The 6,162-nt window shown below is 46.6% G+C and overlaps 1 long non-coding RNA gene and 1 pseudogene across 1 annotated transcript; one reads left to right on the top strand and one right to left on the bottom strand.

The window, feature by feature from the left end:
* Positions 1–1,617: 1,617 nt before the first annotated feature.
* Positions 1,618–3,615, top strand: LOC137232918 (small ribosomal subunit protein uS19 pseudogene; annotated as a pseudogene).
* Positions 3,616–4,295: 680 nt separating this feature from the next.
* Positions 4,296–5,494, bottom strand: LOC137233097 (uncharacterized). The gene is made up of 3 exons (XR_010947296.1): positions 5,362–5,494; positions 4,726–4,922; positions 4,296–4,352 (listed from the first exon to the last, which is right to left on the bottom strand). It is a non-coding gene; the product is annotated as an uncharacterized lncRNA (long non-coding RNA).
* Positions 5,495–6,162: the final 668 nt, after the last annotated feature.

Genomic DNA, 6,162 nt, shown 5'->3' with positions numbered 1-6,162 from the left:
TTTTACACCTAATAGTTGGTACCTCTTTCTCTCCTACCCCTTTATTTCCCCTCCCCGCTTCCCTCTCCCCACTGGTAACCACTGGTTTGTACTCTATATCTGTGAGTCTGCTTGCTCTTTTTTTTTTTTTTTTTTTCTGTCTGCACCATGTGGCTTGTGGGATTTTAGTGCCCCGACCAGAGATTGAATCTGGGCCCTCAGCAGTAAGAGCACAGAGTCCTAACGATGGGACCACAAGGGAATTCCCTGCTTCTTTTTTGTTATATTCGTTTGTTGTATTTTTTTAGATTTCACATATAAGTGATATCATTTGTCTTTGTATTTGTATTTGTCTAGTATTTGTCTTTCTCTGACTTATTTCATTTAGCATAATACCTTCTAGGTCCATTCATCTTGCTGTAAATGGCAAAATTTCTTTTTTGATAGCTGAGTAGTATTCCATTGTATTTATATACCACATCTTCTTTATCCATTCATCTGTTGATGGACACTTAGGTTGCTTCCATATCTTGGCAATTGTAAATAATACTGCTGTGAACATTGGGGTGCATGTATCTTTTCAAATTAGTGTTTTCATTTTTCCTTAATATATACCCAGGAGTGGAATTGCAGGGTCATAAAATAGTTCTATTTTTCGTTTTTTGCGAAACCTCCATACTGCTTTCCACAGTGGCTACACCAATTTGCCAGCAGTGCACGAGTGTTCCCTTTTCTCCACATCCTCGCTGACATTTGTTATTTGTATTCTTTTTGATGATAGCCATTCTCACAGGTGTCCTGTGTGTTTCTAAACTGATGACTGCTCAGACATCAGACTTAACTTTGCAGCCCTGTGAAGGTTCAATGTATTTCCACTTGTGTATGACTTGTTCAAGGGCACAGAGCAAGTTAGAACTGGAACCCTAGTCAGGAGATTCATCTACACCTCGACTCTTTGTACTGAGACCTTTTTTCTCATCATTGTCTTGCCTTTCATTTCTTCTCTTTTTCTTTCATTGGCTGGATCCAGCACCTGTGCCCTGTAGCCGAAGACCACTAGGAACAAAGTTGGATTTACTGATTTGTTGCAGTGAAGGAGGCTGTGTACATGCATAGATGAGGAGTCACGGGGCCTCTTAGCACAAGGGACTTGTAATAGAACTTGCGCTTGTGTTGTGATGTGGGGGAAGTTTTAAGGAAGCAGGGGTTTGCTCTGGATTGGATGTTATCAGGAAGCAGGATCGATTCTACGCTCAGGAATTTCAGTTTTTATAGAGAAGGTGAGACAAAGGCAGCAGAGCTAAAGCCGTGGTTGGTGAAGGGACAGCTGTCATTTGTGTCAGCTGGGGCTGGGTGATTTCTGTGGTTTGCACAGTGGCTTCATATTTGTCTGTGCTCAGACATGACTACAGAATGGTGTTTGTCAGCCTTGTCTGAGGTTGGTGATCTGTGAGACTGGCTCTGTTCGACAGCAGAATGTTGCAGCCTAGCTGAGTGCCTGATGGTAGGGACTGTTTTTCTCTTTGTCATTACAAAGGCCAAGCCTTGATCCTCAAGTTCCAACTTTCTTTATATCCTAGTCTCATATCTTCATGGTGGGATAGAGGTCCTCACATTTGAAGAGGAAGAGGAGGAGGGATGGACGAGAAGGAGGAGAGGGATTTCCTCGGGGGTGGGGGGTGAAATAGTATCTTAGCTTAGAGGATTCATATCTTTGTCACCTGAATGAATCCAGGGTTCTATTCCTCTACCTGGATAGAATGATATTCCAAAGCCATGTTGAGGGGGCAGGGGAAGGAATTAGGGTAACATTGGTGTGCAGGTGTCCCATGAATTATTGGAGGAAGTTCCAGGTAGAGGGGCAAGGAAGGCAATAAGAAGTGGCCGTTCTTAGTACAGAAATCCTCACTTAGAAAGAGTGGATACATGTGTAGGTATAACTGACTCACTTTGCTGTACAGCAGAAACTAACACAACATTGTAAATCAACTATATTCCAATTAAAAAATTAATTAAAAAAAGAAATATAATCCACTTTTCTAGGAAGCATAGACAGGATGATTGTACATCCCAATTTTCTGGTACATCCCTGATTTTAAGTAATATAACTGTTCGATTACCTCGGATACAGTTTGGCTACATACTACATTGCTCTATATAATTTTTTTTTTTTTTAGTGGAATTTAGGGGAATCCATTACATGTCAGATCCTCTGAGAAGCAGACAGGAAAATGGGATTTGAAGTGCAGGAGATCGATTGGGGGAAACACCTGTGAGGGCTCAAGAGCCGCAGTCTGAAGAGAGCCCTCTGCAGTACAGGGCTGACCCTGTGTAAAGAGACGGGGGAAGAAGGACTGGGTAGGAAGAACCTCAGACCACAGCACAGTTCTGAGAAAATCGTGGCCAGGCCTCTGGGGAATCCCCAGGCTAAACTTTCCCCCTAGAGGGGTCACCTCTCTGGCGGGAATAGTTCCGTGCTGGTGCCCCTGCCGAGCTCAGTCACTGCCCAGAGGCAGCCAGCGAAAGACTGGCCCCTGTAACTCCGGGTGGCAGCCAAGGTTGTCAGTCAGCTCCTGCTCTTGGCGGCAGGTTCTGTTAGAGCCATCTGAGCAGCACCCTCGATGGCCATATGTTTCTTCCTTCACCAATACCTTTTTTTTTTTTTTTTTTTTGAGTCATTGAAACAGGTCAACTCCTCCTAGAAGCAGGAGCCGAGACAGGATTAGACATGCAAGAGATTTGTTAAGGGAAATGCCTGTAAAGGATAAAAGGGGTAAGAGAGGAGGAGAAAAAAACCTATACGAGGGGCTTCCCTGGTGGTGCAGTGGTTGCGAGTCCGCCTGCCGATTTAGGGGACAAGGGTTCGTGCCCTGGTCCGGGAAGATCCCACATGCCGCAGAGCGGCTTGGCCCGTGCGCCATGGCCGCTGAGCCTGAGCGTCCGGAGCCTGTGCTCCGCAACGGGAGAGGCCACAACAGTGAGAGGCCCGCACACCGTACAAAAAAAAAAAACAAAACAAACCTATACGAGTGTGACTTAAACTGTAGAGTGCTGGCGAATAAATACTTTCATAGACGTGTTTTGTTTTGTTTTAAGCCTCTGTTAAGTCATATGTCCTGAATTTTGGCTTGGGAAATACGGTTTTCTTATACGTCGTGTAAAGTAAGTGATGATACTGGAATTTAGGAAGTGCCAACAAGGTGACGGAGGTAGAGCAGAAGAAGTGTGCCTTCCGCAAGTTCACCTGCGGCCGCGTGGACCTCGACCAGCTACCTTACACGGCCTGCGCGCAGCTGACGCAGCCGTACAGCCCGGGTCAGCGGCGGCAGCCGCACTACGTCCTGCGGAGGAAGCAGCCCTCGAGTGGCTGCTGAAGCGCCTGCGCGAGGCCAAGAAGGCGGTGCCTCCCACGGAGGAGCCTGAGGTGGTGGAGACGTGCAGCGCGGCGTGATCATCCTGCCCAAAATGGTGGGCAGCCTGGAGGGTGTCTACAACGGCAAGACCTTCAGCCAGGTGAAAACCAACCCTGAGATGACTGGCCACTACCTAGGCAAGTTCTCATCACCTACAAGCCTGTAGCACGCCCTGCCGGGCACGGTGGCCACGCACTCCTCCCGCTTCGTTCCCCTCAAGTAGCGGGCTGGCCAATAAAGGCACAGACTTCTCTCTACAGAAGAGAAAGAAAGAAATTGGAATTTAAAGCACCAAACAAACAAGGTCTGGCTCAACTGTTATTTTATTTTCACGGCTTCTTTCTGTGAGGGCTTTCCAGGTACCCTCTCCCTTACTGCTTCTCAGCTTCTCAACAGGGGGTGGTTTTGCCCCGCAGGGGACATTTGGCGATGTCTGCAGGTATTTTGGGCTGTTACAGCTGGAGCCCGTGTTGCGGGAGAGTAGGCTCTCCTCTCATTGCAGAAAGAATTCAGAGAGGAGACAGGTCAAGAAAGCAAAACGAGGATTTATTTAAGGGATGGTAGGCTCTCAGAGCTGAGTAGCTGCGCTGGTTTCTTGGCAAGCCCGTTATGTGGGGTGTAGGAATGAAGGGGTGGGATATTCATTGGCGAGGGGGTAAGGGAGGGAGGGGGAGGGGGGAGGGGGAAGGGAGGGAGGGGTTTGGGGTCATATTCCCTGATTTTCATGCTAGCTCCACCTTGCTGAGGGGAGGAGGAATTTTTGTCCTTATTTAGTCTTTTTTTTTTTTAATTTTAGTTTATTTTTTTATACAGCAGGTTCTTATTAGTTATCTATTTTATACGTATTAGTGTATATATGTCAATCCCAATCTCCCACCACAACCACCACCACCACCCCTTGTCCTTATTTAGTCTTGATCGGAAGTGTCATGGCCTCGGTGCTTGATGGGAACTTCTTATCTGTAAAGTTTTCTTGTAATGAGAGCATAATGAGCAAAAGGTTACGTTCGGACGCCAGAGATTCCCGCCTTTCCACACCTTTCTTTGCCTCCAGGACACTTATCACACCAAAATGTGTGGTTTCCTGTCAGTCCAGAGGTTCCTGCTTTTCTTTGTCTGCCGGAGGAGCCCCCCTGCCCCCCACCGTTGTTTACACGATGTATGGTTTCCTGCCATTTGGCCCATGTCCCCGTTTCTCTGTTCCCATCTAGCTATCTGCCTGCTCTAACATTCCCACTTCAAGGAGTCTGAACCCTTAAAATCTTTTAAGGGGCAAAGGGTTGATGGTCCATCTTCTGTAACTGCTTCGAGTGAGCACGGGCATTGTCCCTACCTGTGGGTCCAGAGCTCCTTGCTGTCTGTCAGAGATAGGGATCTCGGGGTTGTTTACAGTGGTGGAGATGGAGAGTGGGGAGTAGATCCAGTGGCTGGTGGCAGTCCTCATCTTCAGGTGAGATGGGTTGAAATCCCTGGGAGTTTTCTGAAGCCATGAGTTTTTTTCCCTCGACACCTCAGGTTTCGATACAGCAGCTGTAACAGGGAGAAGTTGGAGTATATCTGAATACAGTTATTACTTATATTAAACATTAGTCTGGAATATTGTCCAGTCCCTGTGCTGGCCTTCTCTTGTGTATTGTTAACTATTATTGAATATTATGCTTTTATTGTGAGTTTTAGTTTTATTTATTCCAGTCACTAGGTTCTTCCACCAGGTAGTGATGTTCCCCACATGTTGGATATTGGCAGTCTGGTTGGTGACTGTCACCCAACTGTGATTACTAAAAGGTAGAGTGTGATTGTACTGTGTTTCATTAAGCCATCCTAATTCTTGTCCCTGAATGCTAACAGCAGTAAATAACAGAGGCTAGCTTTACCTAAAAGATGAAATACCCTTCCCTCTGATTTGGAGGAGGGTGTCTGTTCCAGAGAGTTTGGCCTCCAGTTGGTTCCTGCCCCAGTCCTTCCTTACCGCACTGGGTGGTAAATGAGAACCCAGAATATTTTGCTGTTAGCGCCACCATGTCCTTCAAGGAGGCAGGGAGTCCCAAAAGACGTAGGTCCTTTGGGGAGGTACAGCTGCGGGGGCAGATCCGACAGTCAGATGAGTTATTAACTTTAGCAATGGCATTTATGGTGTCTGAGAGTGGATGTTTGTAAGCTGGAGCTGTGCCAATGTGAATAACAAGGAAAACCACTAGGATGGGTGTGGTTAAAGGGGACATGATTTCATGAGAAGCAAAAGAGCAGAGAAACTTGGAGAGTTTACTGGAAAGGGAGGGTATTGATGCCTGCAAGGGAAGTTATTAGCCTCCTTTAAGGTGATTTTTACAGGAGTGACAAACTTTGTTTTCCCTGGGATTCCCTGATCCCAGACCTGTGGATCTGTAAGGTTTTTTTGTTTTTTGTTTCTTTAATTTGCGGGGAATATTTTATGCTGTCCATAATGCATAACCCAGCCAAAAATAGGCCTTGGTTTTGGTTTTCAGGGAGAGTAAGAGTTGCCCCCAAGGCTGAGAGAAAATCCCTTCCCAATAAATGGGCTGGGGCATTTAGGCATGACAAGAAACTTGTGTGACAAGGGTCTTTCCCCAGGTGCGAGTTAGAGGGGTGGTGAAATGTTCTAGATTTGGTCTTCCTTCTACCCCAACAATAGAGCAGGTTTCAGGGGCAAGGGGCCCAGCATGAGAAGTCAGGACAGAGTAAGTAGCCCTGTGTTCACTAGAAACTGGACAAGCTTACATGCCACGTTAGTGGTCACCCACTGATGACT

Source organism: Pseudorca crassidens, chromosome 10 (genome assembly GCF_039906515.1).
Source record: "Pseudorca crassidens isolate mPseCra1 chromosome 10, mPseCra1.hap1, whole genome shotgun sequence".
NCBI lineage: Eukaryota > Metazoa > Chordata > Mammalia > Artiodactyla > Delphinidae > Pseudorca > Pseudorca crassidens.
The sequence above is the reverse complement of the archived record's forward strand: the minus strand, read 5'-3'. Positions and strand labels throughout refer to the sequence as shown.